We start from the raw sequence: 15,288 nt of genomic DNA, 5'->3' as shown, positions 1-15,288 counted from the left end.
GATAGGCTCCAGCGCCCCCCGCGACCCTGAAAAAGGATAAGCGGAAGCGAATGGATGGGATGGATGGATGGATGGATGGATGGAAGACAGTGTACATCACTGTCACAGCAGCATCTGTTTTCATTCAAAGGCTTTATGGCTTTTCCTATAATACCCGGTGGGCTGCTCTCTAATCAAAATGCCCAGGCTGATTTTTTTTCCCCCCAGTCCAGCCCTGGGCACGACACACAGGGCTGGACTGTGTGTCGATAAGTTTTATCGTTGCTAGATAGCAGGGAGCAGACGACTGAGTTTATTAAACTCCACCAAAATAATTAGCAAATTTCATTAAAATTTAATAAACTATCATCTTGTCTTTATTTTTAGTTAGCACATACCTTAAACACTTAAAGCTGTAAGCAAATGATAGTTATATAAGAGCAGATGCATGCTGGTGCAATAAGCTGTACGTTTTACGTCCAATGGATGCATGATCTGACTAGTCGACTATCAAAATAATCATTTGTGGCAGCCCTTAAAAATAAGGACTTGAGCATTAACAACACAAAAAGTCTTTGTGATGGCCGGTACAGAAATTTCAAGTCAAGCAAATATTAAACAAAACAAGATGATGGAAAACAGTACAGACTAAACTGTAACCAATTAAAATTTAAAGGTCACTGAAAGTTTACTTAAATGCACTTTTGCAGTGAAGACAGTAGATATGGATCTAAGCCTTTTGCAGCCCTTTCACTCTGCAAAATCTTCTTTTCATGAGTCCGTTAGTCATGTGTATGAGGGCTAGAGTGGCTGTCACATCAGCTGCAAATGGGGACGGCAGTATCATTAATGTGCTAGTTAAGTCCAAAAGTGTGTGTTGCCAGCTTGCTAGACTCTGAGCTTGGAAAAAGAAAAAGGAAAGTATAAGAGTATTGCATTTTCACATTACTCTCATATTACTCTGTCCATTTGCACCTAAAGGACAAAGGTCAGTCTTTCGAGGATGCCAATGTTCACATTTTGGACAGAGAAGACAGATGGTTTGAAAAAGGAGTGAAAGAAGCCATTTGTCTATGTATTTTAACACACTGTAAACCCCAACAGTCTACCTGACTTATAAAGTTTGTGGATATAACAATTAAAATTCCTCACAAAGTTGAAACAACTTAAAACTTTTCTGTTCGGTTAACGATTCAAACAGTTATAATTGTACATGGCTTAGAAGTTAAGAGTAAATACTGCTTTCTTAATTATGATTTTTGAGTAAATGTTTTTTTCCGAGCTCCGCATGTGTACGTCATGACGTCATGACGTTTTCTCTCTAACCTGAACGACGTTGACAGAAAATTCTGTTCAATATGGCTGCCCTTCTCGAGCGACTGGAGAACACATTTGGAGAAACTTGTAAGTAAAACTGAACCTTCGTTATGTTTATTTTTTCCGTAAAAAAGCAAGTATATTAATATGTTGCAGCCAATAACTTGTTTTCGAATGCGCTGTTGTGTTAAAAAGCACAGACCCAGGTGGTGAATAGTTGTTCGCGGTTGTTCGCGCTCTTTTACAAACATAGATTATGTCGTCAGTTTTACAGTTTTAACCGATTAAAACACAGTTTTACGAAGAATCACACATAAAGAAAGGGTCTTAGTGATATTTTAACGACCCCTTGCCAACGCAAGAAAGTTGGCGTTTTTACAACAGCAGCCTCATTGTTCGGCAGGTTTTTTTTTTTCTTCTCATTAGCATCATTCAAAAGTGACTCAGCTAGCAGTGGCAACTTCTATCTAAAACAATTGAAATATAGCAAGGTGTTGTATATTTAGTGTGCTGATAAGGTTTTCAATATTTTTATTTTTTCTTCCAAGGCTGAAGGCCAAAGACAAAAAGACAGAAGAAAAAAAAATTCAGACTGCAATTAATTTCAGGTGGAGACAGTAAACACAGGTGAGTTGAAAGATCTATTGAAGAAACCATTCATTAAGTCCCTTAATGTGAAGATTTCATATATTGATAATGATAAAATTAACACAAATTAAAAGTTTCACTGATAAACACACAATTTTTCCTTGCTTTGAACCCCATGTTCTATATAGATCACAGCTCTGATCTGGAGAACACTATTTTAAAATACTGTGTAGGGTTTTTGTCAAATGATTAAGAAACATACTCTCTGTCACAAGAGACAGAAAGGTTGTATCTTAAAAGAAAAGTCTCCAAAATTTAGTAGAGTCTGATGTCATGCAGTTTCATAAACATGTATTCTCCCCAAGAATGACACCTGAAAACTTTGCGTTAAATGAACTTTTCTTTTCCCTTTTTAGGAGGCGCCTGATATCAACGTGAAACGCACTGCAGTACTTCGTGCCCTTCCTGTATACCTGCGGGGGGAGGACCCAGAATTCTTTTAGACATGTAATGTAAGTGTATTTTTGCATTACTTAAATTCTGCCAGTAAGATAAAATGCTATGGATTTTTTTAAATACAATTTAATACCCTAGCAGCTACCAAATTGTACAAACAAAATACCCTCTCTGTAGAAAACCCACACACACACAGGTCAGGAGCAGGGCACAGGCGTATCACAGCACTATGGCTATGCTGCAGGTGGCCCAAAAACCAGGCTGAAGTCAAGATTTAGTTTCTTTTTGAGATAAAGTCATGAAATAAAAAATTACTTTTTTTTTAGAAAAATAATAAAAATACAAATTATGTAATGCAAGAAGCTAACACGTTAATGTACATTTTTCAAAAAAAGTAGAGTACCCTAACTCGTTACAAAGTAACCCACTACACTGCTGAATGTTTTGCTAGATGCTTGTCACATTCTCTCAAACCAACCTTACTTATTTAATTGGGGCGATCGTGGCTCAAGAGTTGGGAGTTCGCCTTGTAATCAGAAGGTTGCCGGTTCGAGCCCTGGCTCCGACAGTCTCGGTCGTTGTGTCCTTGGGCAAGACACTTCACCCGTTGCCTACTGGTGGTGGTCAGAGGGCCCGCTGGTGCCAGTGTCCGGCAGCCTCGCCTCTGTCAGTGTGCCCCAGGGTGGCTGTGGCTACAATGTAGCTGCCATCACCAGTGTGTGAATGTGTGTGAATGTCTGGATGACTGAATGTGTAAAGCACTATACAAATACAGGCCATTTACCATTGATACTGTGTCTATTCCAGGCGGACGCATTGGATGAGTCGACCCTCATTGACACTCCAGTTGCCCTTCTCACAGTGGTTACCGACGGCGCTTCCCAGTCCAGTCCATTTTACTTCCTCAAGCATGGCTGTTTTGGTGAAAGGTGACTAGGTGATGCGTGATATTCCCAGATTTGCAAATGCATTTGCTTTATTGTTTGGCTTGATCTATGCTCTGCATTTAGACTACCCCAGGAAGCTGGTTCACACATTTGCCTTAGTCCAAAATATCTTCATGGGGCTTGATGACGGCAAACCCCTGAAACCCCTGCCTACATGCTCTTAAGGAATATAAGGCAATGTTTGTTAGGACACGCACTCTGTTACTGAGCACTTTGTTTGAAGCACTTTAAGCACTTTAAGTTTACTACAGGCTTTGGGTGGATTTAACTCCATCAGTTTACCTAATTTTCCTATACTTGACTGCCTTATCTGGTTATTTGGAAGCTGATCATCTTTGTACCCATTTTAAAAAATTGTCTTTCATTTCTATTTAAAAAAAAGTGATTAGTATTTGACTTTTTGTTTTGCATTTTTGTGTATTTTGAGAAAGATGCAATTAGGACTGATGTCGTCCTTTGTGAGTTTATAAAAAGATAAATGTTCTACACAGAATTTATAATGCTCACTTTATGGTGCCGATGTCCATGTTAGTTGTTTTATAAAAACATTTGTGATGTTTTAAAATTTTCATGAAAAAATGTTAAATAAACAAAATGTAAAGTAACTGAATTTCCGTACTTTTTTTTTTTTTTTTAGTAGTCTACACTCACAACATATCTTTTAATTAATAATCAGATAATTTGAGTTTAGGTTGTAATATAATTGCATTGTGTTGCATCAAAATAATAAACTACAAGAAACACAAAAATATTGAAATTAAAGTATACAGTCTTTGAGTAAAGCTCAATTAATAAAATATAAAATATAATTTAAAATTTTTAGGTTAACAATAAATACAAATTTTGAGTACCCCATACTTAGAAGATATGAGTTTTTGTACTTAAATCTTTTGAGGTAATCAGTTTCCACAAAAGTTTTAAGTTCAGTCAACTTGTTCGGGTTTACAGTGCAGAGGGGGTTGCAATAATCTTCTCATGCACCTTAACGCCCACTCACACCTTGCTTCAGCTGATCTTAGTAAGTCACATGACCTTGACTCGTGTGATGAAGCACATGATCAACAGTGGGTTAACGACCCCCTTAAGGGAAAACTCCCACTAGAGCTTAAATACCAGGGACTCTCCATCATTTGGTCTTTGAACTGAAGAAGCTTCTCGAATGAGATGTGAAAAGTCTTGAAGAAACTTTAAAAAGTCCAGACGCTTTTCTTTCCAAGCTCCTTAGACTGCCGTTACCATGACTGAGAACCGACAGATATATTCATATTACTCACTTGCTTCCAGTAAAAAGAGATTAACAGCCAATGGCATGATGGATTTCTAAGGCTAGGATTTGTAGTTAAAGGATAATGACTCATTATCCCAAATATAAATATGGAGGTTCAGGTAATCTATATGTGTTCAATAGATTTTCGGCTTCAGCATGCTAGCATGTCACCAATAACGTTTGTGTAGTTTACTAAAGATTAGATTAAGTTTATAACACTTCAGGTCATTGCATTGGAGGCTTAGTGTTACAACTGTAGCTCTACAACTGAACAATGAACTTGTGCACATCCTCTGTCATCTCATACAGAGATTTGTTGTCTTTAATAAACAAAGGGTCACATAAAACTGACTTTCTTAATTACTATTACTGATATCCAGCTGTGCACATAGCTTTGTCATGAATAGGATGTAATTTTATATCAGTGAGCTGAATGGGAATTTGTTTGTTTTTCTTTTATAGACTTAAAAAAGAACACGTGTCTTTATTAAAGCAATATCTCACTTATATTTTGGTAATGCGCAGAACACTGGCAGCAGAATGAAAAGCACCTTTCAATGTATGCTCTTGTCTAATAAAAAAAAAATGTCCACACATATTGTCTTGATGCATGCTCAATCTTCCGGGTAAGGAATCCTCAAAAGTTGACCTTGTTCATTTGGATGTAGGCTTTTCATTGGGAGAAATGGTTCGTCACTAATCCAAGTGACTTCTATGCTACATCTAGATGAACAGAATCCAGCTGTTGTAGGAGAGAGCAGTGTGTCATTAATCAGTATGGTATGAATCATCATTAATTTGCAAATTCTGAACACGCTTTTTGCTTTCCATAATAATTAGTTAATACACCTTTCAGCTTTTCATGTATTTTTTAAACAGTTAAACACTTGGGACTTCTGTTTCTTAAATTCTTAAAATATTTTGGGTGCTCAACATTGTTACTATGCCATAACAAGTATTTCCATCTTTAAAGTTGGCGTTGCATATATGAAAGGAAGACATAAACCCACGGAGAATAAACATTTTGTTCCTCTTTGTGTTTTACTTTCATGCCCTCCGCGAACAGAAAAGCAAACCGACACGGCTGCTCCCTGGCTTCTTCACGTCTTACATACACTGTCTGTTGTGTGACTTCACAGTAAATTGCCTTATCTTATCCGAAAGTGACAAAATGTGAATGAGTCGAGTCTGCCTGAAAGCTGTTCACAGATAAAGCCAAGTCAGCCTTGCTGTGACACTGACACACAGTAACCCTTAAAAATGTCATTTTCTCTTACAGTTCAGTCAGCTTAAATGCTTATTGCCTTAATGCGTTGACAACATCGTCGCATCTTGAGTGAATTGCATTCCCCCAATGAATCAACTGAAAGAATGGCCACCATCTGAATGCATCTCTGTAATTCTGTCAAAAAGGAAGAATTCAATTATTTTCTGACAAATGGTGTTGTGTGTATCAGTAAGGGTTGGATTTCAAATCAATATGTCTCTGTAGTTCAGTCAGCAGTGGCAATTAGTTTTCTGCTGCATTCATAAGCAGGAGAGATTTAGTAACATCCCGCTTTAACGTCACATCTTTGCACTGGGGATAATAAGTGTTTTTCCATCTGCTGCCAGACAAAGGACTCCTTTTCTCCAATCATGATTCGTTGGGACTGCTTCTCCCCTTCAGCTTCAATTATTATTAACATGATCCTGATGATGACAGGTGACTGGAAGCTGTTCATATTGGGGACACTGGGCACTAAGGTACAAATGTTTTTATTAGCACTGTTAATGTGCAGCATGTCTTTAAGCTCAGTTTTTAAAACCTTACAATCTAACTTCCTTCCTCTCATCACCACCAACAGGTCTCAGTAGATGGCCGCCCCTCCCTGTGCCTGGTTCTGCCTGAGGTTTTCTCTTGTTAAAAGCACGTTTTTCCTTCCCACTGTTTAGCCTATAATATAAAATGCATTGATGTTAGTGTTGTGATATGGAACTATATTTACTAGGGACAACACACAAGCGGTTTAAGGCCTGGACAATGGCTGAAAATAAATCACTTCATCCAGCTCATAATTTTATAAATTCTGCACTCAGAAGTCTCCAATATCCTTGAAACTCAGATGCTGCGCATCTTATATGGAATGATCTTTATATCATAACTCGCACAGGACTTATGATATAAAGATCATTCTAGATCATTTTACGTCACTCGTTTCTTCACTTTTTCCCGACACGCTTGTATTTAAATCCGGCTCCCTCGTCTCTCTGTGTACCTGGCGTTTATCAATCCATTTGCTATCTTCAGAACATCTGGCCCCCTTCCTTCTTTCACATAATGGTATGAACCCAGTCTGTCTTTGCATGTCATTGGCCAGCTAACCCAACTTTGATAACCCTACAAACATTTCTACATTTTAGTTTCTGTCTTGATTTATGTTCAAACTAATAGCAGAATCTCATATTTAATTTTTTTTATTTTTATAAATCAGTCAGAACATCTAGTTTTATCCTTGGTTATGAGACCATTACAACCAACAATGACAAAAAAAATAAACTAGAAAAACAAGGAATCGCTTTAATCTTTATCATTTACTGTATCAAACCCCACTGAGCTCAGACTCATTTGTGATGCACCTTTATGGTAACAGCTGGGCGACTCACTGTAGGATATTTGTGCAGTCCATATGTCGTGGTACAGTACACAGCGTCCGTGTTGCATATGGTGCCCTGAAACTCTAGACTCTAGGGTGGTTCTGTGTTGATGCAATATGCTTTAGGCAATGTCACCCAGACTATCACTGTAATTCTCATAAAAACAATGGACAATACTGGTCCATTAACAATGTTCAGCTAGTGTGAGGCATGCAAATAAACCCATCAAACCGAGAAGGCCATACTTGAAATTACCCAGTGAGCACTTGACAAATTACAAACCTAAAAACTGCCCGTATTTGATATGATTACAGATGTTTTTACTTATATTTGAACAGTGACAGCTATTCAGTGCACAAAGGGTTTTGAGGCAAGGTCACTTTCATAATAACTGCAGTGTAAGTGGCAGTGCTGGAGGTATTTCCATCATTTACTGCTTTCATTTGGTTTATAAGAGCATTGGAATGGGCAGCGCTATAATTTCTGATGTGGGGGAATGGATGAGAATGACCCATATATTACTACACTCTTCTACGGAGTGTCAGGATTGCAGACAATGTGTTTTTCAAGAGTAATTACTTCCAGCAAGTGAAACTGACTGCAGTTGAAGTTGAAGATGTAGCGGGCACTATCTAAAGCCCTTTACGTCACCTTGATAAATGCCTGGAAAGCTGTCCAATATCACTCAAAGACTAGTTTTTCTCGTTTTCCACTAAAGGCTGTGAATGCCCTTGTGCCAGTGGCTGGCAACTTTTGCTCCATTTACTATCTGAGAAAACAGTCCCAATTCTGAGAATGATTCTGTTAACTTTATGAACAGAGAAAACAGTGGGTTATTCATCATTTCTCACCACTGAGAAATCATTTCAGAAATATTGCAATACCTTTGGTCTTCATGGATGCATGATCCAATTACCTTCTGATGAGATGGCTGAATAGAACTGAGGAATTGAAGTTGAAATGTCATTTTAAGTTGAAATGTCAAATGAGATCATGCTGAATGTCTGAACAAGGACAGGGCAGAGAGAGAAAACTCACTGACATACACAGCAGTGCCTGACAGTGAGACGTGTCTCTTGACAGGGAATATTTTAAGATCTTACTACTTAACCTTTAAAATGTGGAAATATATGAGGGGCCATATTCATCATCAGGTGATGGCCACCATATGCCTGCCAGTGTCAAAGGACAATGACATGTCATATATGGCGCATTTACAATTATAACATTCATGCATTCACTGTAACTTTTTGCTGACCTTGTTGATTATTTTCATTTCGTCTTTAAAAATAAATTTTCTCCAGCGCTGTAAGAGCTTTGACAAGGCTGAGTTTTCACTTTTATGATTTAAAGTAAATGAATTTTCTTATTAAATTCCCCCATGATGTTAATTCATATATTACTACAAAATGAAACAAAATATAGTTTGATGTTGAACACCTTCTCAATGCCGGGATCAGCAAAATGTACAAATTTTATTGTTTGTGCAATTCCTTATTATGTTCTTCTGAGTTTTCTTTAGATACTAATGTTTTTTAAGCTTTATCATCTCTCCATTCATTTTTTTTTTACCACATATCATCCTGCTACAGAGTCGGCTCTTTGTCTGCATAATAGAAACTCTGATGGACTGAGGTGTAGCATGCATTAATGCAGCACAAACAAGTGCAAGTAAGTCATCATTGGTGAACCTAACCCTACTCCTGAACCCTAACCATATATTTTTGAGATGAATAAAAAGTACTTTTATGGGGGGGGGAGGGAAATGAAGAGCTAAAACAATATTGCAAGAAAACATACAACTACCAATAAGAGGTGAGGTTCGCTAACAGTCACTGGCCGAGTTAGTATTAATGGCTCAAATGGCTTTTCCTTCTGTCAATTCTTTCTCCTTCCCCTTTCTTGTATTTCCCTTCTCTGTCATTCTCTGTGATAAAATGGTCATTTGAAGGTTATTTTACTTTATGCCACTTTACAAGCTGGGGTCACCCTTAAGGGTTTTAGTTTATGTAAATGTAGTCACTATTAGATTTAGAAATAGCATTATTTCAATCCATGCCGCTGGTATGGATGACTTGATCCTGATATAGAATCAGTTCGTTAAAATACACTGTAGATGTGATATAATAAAAACCTTGCGAGAATGATATAATATTAGTAAAAGTTTTAATTTGTCCAGTCCCTGCTTTAAAATGTCACATTTCTGGAAGTTAACTTCAGTTTGTGGTTAATTTCGTCACTCTTCAAGTTTTCCTGCGTGCAGCTGACCTTTGAATGTGTATTCTTTTGGTCAGATGAGATGTCAGAAGCCTTCAGTGTTCACAGCCACTTCACTCTCACACTTTGAGTCACTGTGCAAAATGTCCTGCTATAGTCATTCGCACATGTTAATAAACTGGCTGAGGCAACCATACACATGGACATGATTTCCCCATTTAAATGACATGCAAAGGTCTCTTCTGTAAATATGAGTTAGTGTAATGTCTAAATGACAAAATAGCTACAAAGAAGCTGGTCAGTACCGCTTCAAGGCACACTGTGTACATGTGAAAGCACCTAATAACATATACAACGAATTTCTTCGTTTTTTCTGAGAATACTGAAGGTTAGGAGTGGAACACAATTTCTTCTTTGAAAGACAAAAACGGCCAAAGCAAACAGAACCCTAGTCCTCCTAAATAAGACAGACTTGATGAATAGTTGGACAGAACTGAATAACAACTGTAAACGCTCTGAAAATCTCATTATCAGAAAGCGACACTGTCACCTGATATGAATTGCTAATTTGATACCTACTGATGTTTTTGCAGACAAGCGGCAGCGTGTAATTTGTTTGTCCGCGTGATTATATTTATCTTGCGCTAATGCTAAATGATTCAGTTATTGTCTGATACGGGACCGAGCCTGGAAATGAAAAATGGAATAATCTCCCCGTAAATAAAGCGCCTCAGTCCATTCATTAGTGCTCAAACTCCTGTGTGTGCTGTTGTCTCTGCAGCACATCAGAGCGCTGTTAAGACTTGGGAACCGCACAGTTTATTGCATTGCCTGAGAAATTATATGATTACAGGCCAAAACTGGCCCCTTGTGGGCTCTCAAGTTTCAGCATGCCCCTGCTGTGGGTAGATTGGCTTTGGGCAAGAGTGGATGATTGCTAATAGAGACATTACCAACGATGCTATTTATTGTCCCTAAATAAAACTATCTAATATAATAGTTTATTACCCCTGAGTTACAACAATGGTTTAAAACATCCCTCCAAAATGGTTTATACCTCACCAAATATTAAACAATAAGATAACACAAGTCGTGCCCCCTAGCCCTCGCCGAGGATTCAAAAAACAAGATAAAAATGAATTTATTGTCCCTGTCCCCCAGTGTGGCATCTTTACCTTCATGCCCCCGCCATCACGGTTTGTGATTACTAGCCTCTCCCGTTGCAGTATGATTCAATGACTGTTGAGGGAAAGACCAACACTGTAACAATTAGAAGGAAACTAACTCAGACAACTCATTCTTGGACATTTACTAACTCGACAGTCTAAAGAGTGTCACACTTTTGCCCAATAACCAAAGAGAAGTGTGTACAGACTACATGGCAACATTCTATCACAATTTAGTTTTATAAGTGCAAATCTCTATTAGTCAAATGAATGAATTGTTGTGCTGACTTGCACCTTAGTGTGCGACATGAAATCACTGATGCTATGCAGCCTTTGTTATCGCTCATTATCTGCTATTGTGCAAAACAATTTTTTCTTTTTTTTTTATGTATATAGATTACCCCTCCACAAGTTCCCTGAGAGGCAGGGAAAGCTTTCATCAAGTACTGCTAATCTCACCGGATCTCTCTCTCTCTCTCTCTCTCTCTCTCACACACACACACACACACACACACACACACACACACACACACACACACACACACACACACACACACACACACACACACACTTCTTTGTTTGTCGTCAGCTCATCAGCAGTAATCAGAAAAAGGAAACCTGCTTTTCATTATATCAATTATACCCCCCGGATGTGGAAGAGTAAATTATCTGTCACCGATCTTAACATGTTATTATGCAGACTAAATGAACATTCACTTGTTATTTTGACAAACACAGAACCTTTTCACACAGTGTGAAAAGGTTTAAGACAATAAATCTTGTTAAGCTACAAGGAATTTGCAGTGTGAGGGTCTCATAGATTTCACTCTTGAAATTTATGAGACCCTCATAAATCTAATATCTGATTAAACTATGTTGATGTGCCAAAAATGGAATTAAACTATGTCTTTTTTTTTGGAGAAACCGTCCTCTACCCCCATTAGACTGCTAATGCTGAGGTTTTGAAGGGGCGATACCTATCATTCAAGAGAAGACTGCAGTGATAGTGCGTCCTCAGAGCCAGTATGAATGATAATGGGGTTGCAGTGGCATCATCATTTGGCTAAAGCTAAAACCAATTAAAACAAACCTTTGCTTTTGAAAATAAAAAGCAAAATTTCTCTTTCCTAAATGCATCTCTACTGCATTTAATCGTTTGCAATTACTAAACTCTCTTCCCCTTTCTCCTTCAAATTATTGGCCACGACAGAGGGCTACCCCTACCTGAGCCTTGTTCTGCTAGAGGTTTCTTCTTGTCAAAAGGGAGTTTCTCCTTCCCACTGTTGCCAAGTGCTTGCTCAAAAGGTTGCATGATGGCTTTACTTTACAATATAAAGTGCCTTCAAGTCACTGTTCTTCTGAATTGGTGCTTCATAAATGAAAGTGAAATGAGTTGAAGTGATGAGCTAAACAAAAATAGTTAGACTGAACTAAATTACCCCAAACCAAAAGTACAAGAAATTCATCCCTCTTTTGACCAGTAATAATTTGAAGGTCTGAAGCCCAACTGTGAATTCACTCACTGTGGTGGTTGAGGTGTGAAGTGAATTGAATTTATGTGCCCTCTGAGATGAGTTTCCATTATGTCTGCATGGTGTGATGAGAGATGTGCTCAGTAGGAATGCGTACAAGCAGGAGACTTCCCATTACTTCCTGGCACTGGCCATATAATGGCTACTTCTGAAACACCCAGGCATCATGTGCAGACTCTGACCAACTCGTGAATATACTGTATCTAGATACATCATTATTGATTTACACAGACCATCTTTTGATGGATGCCGTTTCCTGTTGTGTTAGTGCTGGGATGGGAAAGTTGTTTGGCTGGTCAGGAACCAAATACATGCAGTCTTTGATTCTCTCTCTTTCAAATAAAAACCCCACAAATTTTGTTATATATATTATTCAGTAAGAACATCCACCCAATGTCAAACTTACATCTGCAACATTGTACAATTTTCAGAGTAATTAGTTTCAGCTAGTTATTCAACATTTAAATATTACTTAGGGTTATTTTGAGTCGAATGAAGAATGACTTGTTTATTTTCTCAGATTTTCACATGGTTGGCACAATCATGTAATCATCTGTTTCGATTAAAAATTCAACATTTATAAATACAAAAAAAAGAAAAAGAAAATCACCATCCAGTGAAATATCCCACCACCTTAGGATCCATCAGTGAAGCCTGCTCAGTGAGATCTGTGTCCCATCTTTTTATAGTAGTTTTATGGTTAATATTTGAAAATAACAAAGCACAATATCTGGACCGGCTTCCAGTGCCTCCAGTCAACTTATAGGACAAATGCTAATCCATTTTACCACTCTGGAAATCCCATGTGATGTACAAGATGCATGATTCAACAGGCTAAGTATAGCCAAAAAGACAGTTGTAATATTTATGAGAACGTTTGCTAAATCTCTGCTGAAAAAACTATTTTGCAGGCTGGGGGAGGGCTGTGGAGGTGGAGCTGACAAGGATAGCTGTGATAAACAAGCACTACTCTAATGGAGGGCGCTACAGCAAAATATGGATCTTCAAAGCTGGCTTCAGGGATAGCGCTTAAAAAAACAACAACAGCAACAAGAAACTAAACATTTCTTATTGTTTGCCACAAAATATCAGACACTCAAAAATCCTCTATAAGATTTCTTCATCAATAAAACCAAATGCACTTAAGAATTGCTTTTTAAGAAATTCTGAATATAGAAGAGCTACTGTCTTGGTTTTTATCAATACATCTCTCCCTTTTAGCCAAGCTAACATCACAACTGCAGGAATGTTGATTTGCAGCTAATCTCTCCTACTGACTTTAGTGAGTTCCCTCACTTTTCCTCCTGTTTCAGCACATACAAGTCAGAAAGTAGTGTTTGCAGACTGCTGTAAAGTGCAATCATCACTTTTTCACTCAACAACTCCAAGCCCTGGGTTGACAATGATGAGTAGGAAAAGGGACATCAAATAGTGGTTTTTAGTCCTGTGGGGTCTGAGTCATCTTCACTGAACAACCCAAACCTTTGCAAAATGTCCAGCTGCTCTGAGACAGGCATGGTAGGTTCTCGTTAGTCCTTGACCTTAATCAGATGTCCCACAAGTGATAATGTCCTTGTAGGAAAACTGCTTGTAATGTCTTGTGTTTTCACCAGGAGTAGCAGCCTTCTGAGGTGAATAAAAAAAAAGGTTTATGGGATTTAAAAATCACAGCATTTTTTTAAATTTACATTTTACACAGCATCTCAATTTGCTTGGATTTTGAAAAAAAAATTGCAAGCATCCTTTCGGCTTCAAATTCAGATTCTGACCGACCCCACAAGGCATATGGTGCAGCTCAGTGTTTGCTTAACTGAAGGAGGCTGAAGAAGAGATCCTCTGACTCATGTGTTGCCACTTTGTAGTGGCTTTTATCATATGGTCGCATATAATAAAGTGCATCAAGTGATCTGGTTTGACAGTGTTGTTGAACCATCCACTAACACACAATATAAGGCTGCCTTGTTCACGCCTGCAGATGTATGTTTCTGTGAGGTCAGCTATTATCCAACATACGCTTTCAGAGGCATCATAAAAATGCCAGATTCTTCAAGTCAAAAATATGCTCTTGGAAATCATATTTACATAAAGCTGTAACAGTGTTACTTCAGACATACAAAACAACTGCAGTAAAATATATTTTGAATCACATTAAATAGAGGGTCCTGGCCACATTTTACAGCCAAACAGCCATAAGATTCATACATCACAATGAATTATACAGTAGACACATCAACACTAGCATAATGTATTTCCTGCAGTTTCTGCTGCCAGTAGTATGTTGGAGAAACAACAACAAATCTCATGCCTGTGGACGAGATTCAAATGTCTGTACTGTACTGAAAAAAGGGAACCAAATACATTATTAATGTGTCACTTCCAGCTTCGCAAAGTAAAACATACAATAAAGGAGATGGAAACCTGTCCCACATGGAGGTGTGGGCAGCAAAGAGAATCAGTAGTCTGAATAATAAAGAGAAAATGGCAGATATGAAATAAAGATAATAATGTTTTTCTCTGGTCTCTCATGGTTGTATTTATTTTTTTATGTTTGTCTTCTCTGCTTCCCTTTTTTCTTTTCTTCAGGAAAATAAATAGAAGGTAATCAAAACTGAGCAGAGGTGGGAAGTAACAAAGTACAAATACTTTGTTACTGTACTTACATACAATTCTCAGGTATGTGTACTTTACTTGATTTTTTGTTTTACTTTTACTCCCCACATTTTTAAACAAATATCTGTACTTTCCACTCCTTACATTTTCAAAACAGGCTTGTTACTTTTAGTTTGACGCATTTGGGTCAAGTTATCATTTTGTCACTGCAAACCTTCAAACATCAAACCGATTTGAGCCTAAACAGAATGACTTGAAAGGCGGTCCTGTTCGTTTATTAATCACCAGAGGATGTAGCATAAAGAGATATGACGTGTGCTAAAGTCAGGAGTTAAAAGCGGGACAGGTTTTTTTTCTTTTTGGGTTTTTTTTTGGCACAACACTGGAATGACTGCAGTGCTCTATTTCAGCATCTAGCTCGCCCTAAAGGGAATTACTTTTTTTAAGTGTCAGGGTAATTTCAAATGCAACATTTCTATCAGCTCAACAAAATCAGCAATTTTCTTTGATTGTTTTTATTTTCATTTTAGAAAATTGAGAAACTTTAGGCTCCAGTAAAAGATATTTGCTCA

General features: G+C 37.8%; 1 long non-coding RNA gene across 2 annotated transcripts; it reads left to right on the top strand.

The window, feature by feature from the left end:
- The first annotated feature begins 1,275 nt into the window (after positions 1 to 1,275).
- Positions 1,276 to 3,624, top strand: LOC113033483 (uncharacterized). Of its 2 annotated transcripts, none has more exons than XR_003274033.1 (3): positions 1,276 to 1,383; positions 1,845 to 1,923; positions 2,301 to 2,647. It is a non-coding gene; the product is annotated as an uncharacterized LOC113033483 (long non-coding RNA). The 2 variants fall into 2 exon arrangements; XR_003274034.1 differs by lacking the exon at positions 1,276 to 1,383 and adding an exon at positions 3,148 to 3,624 and having other exon boundaries at positions 1,718 to 1,923; positions 2,301 to 2,396.
- The last annotated feature ends 11,664 nt before the right edge of the window (positions 3,625 to 15,288 follow it).

Source organism: Astatotilapia calliptera, chromosome 12 (assembly GCF_900246225.1).
Source record: "Astatotilapia calliptera chromosome 12, fAstCal1.2, whole genome shotgun sequence".
In the NCBI taxonomy this organism is placed as follows: domain Eukaryota; kingdom Metazoa; phylum Chordata; class Actinopteri; order Cichliformes; family Cichlidae; genus Astatotilapia; species Astatotilapia calliptera.
The sequence above is the reverse complement of the archived record's forward strand: the minus strand, read 5'-3'. Positions and strand labels throughout refer to the sequence as shown.